Source organism: Seriola lalandi, unplaced genomic scaffold (genome assembly GCF_002814215.2).
Source record: "Seriola lalandi dorsalis isolate HSWRI2012SDOR001 ecotype SW California unplaced genomic scaffold, Sedor1 jcf7180002042695, whole genome shotgun sequence".
Taxonomy (NCBI): Eukaryota; Metazoa; Chordata; class Actinopteri; order Carangiformes; family Carangidae; genus Seriola; species Seriola lalandi.
Window position 1 is genome coordinate 1 of NW_019513263.1, and position 848 is coordinate 848.

Sequence of the window (848 nt, forward strand, 5' to 3'; positions counted from 1 at the left end):
TGTGTATGTATGAGTTGTGTACTAGGCTCTTCGGGACTTTACTGCAATGACCATACAAATGTTATCAGGAAGGAAAGTTTGGTTAAAAGGTTGATAGGTCATAGTGAAAGGTGGTGCTAAAGGTGGACTTTTAAATTTATAGTTATTAATTTACATACACAACGGGCATTTTATGCCCTCATAGCACGGCAAGAGTGGAAAGGTAATGCTGGGAGAAAGAGTAAGGGAATGACATGCAACAAATGGTCCGGTCGATCGGGAGTCGAACCGTTGCCTCGCTGTTCAAGGCATTTGCACACATGTAGTGTGCACTCCAAACAATCAGGTCGCTAAAATATAAAACAATTTTTTTGTAACAGTAATTGAGCAAAGAAAATAAATTAAGGTGATTAAAGCATTTCTGTAAGTCCAATAGTGAAAATTAGCAGCCAATACCCGCCACACAGAGACTTGAAAACATATTTTAGAACTGTTCCGTTTGTAAATCTATCCGGCACTGAGCTTGTGTTTGACAAAGAAAAAAGTGTTGTCAGAAGTGGGATTCGAACCCACGCCTCCAGAGGAGACTGCGACCTGAACGCAGCGCCTTAGACCGCTCGGCCATCCTGACGTCTGAAACACGTCACACGTCATACAGATAGAATTCTCAACTCGGAAATCTTCCTTTGCAAATTGTTATGTGACGGGTGTAGAACGTTTTCATGTTTTATTTTGAATTGTGAACTGAAGTAGAACAAGACTCCCGCTGTAGTGTAGGAGACGTCAGGTTGTCGATGTCGAGAAAGTAGGGGTACGGTATGGAATGTAGGTTATGGCCATAGTGTGGCTACTATACGGAAGCGTGTCAT

The 848-nt window shown here is 42.1% G+C and overlaps 1 non-coding gene across 1 annotated transcript; it reads right to left on the bottom strand.

The window, feature by feature from the left end:
* Positions 1-527: 527 nt before the first annotated feature.
* On the bottom strand, positions 528-610 carry trnal-cag (transfer RNA leucine (anticodon CAG)). Its single transcript has one exon. It is a non-coding gene; the product is annotated as a tRNA-Leu (tRNA).
* Between the last annotated feature and the right edge of the window lie 238 nt (positions 611-848).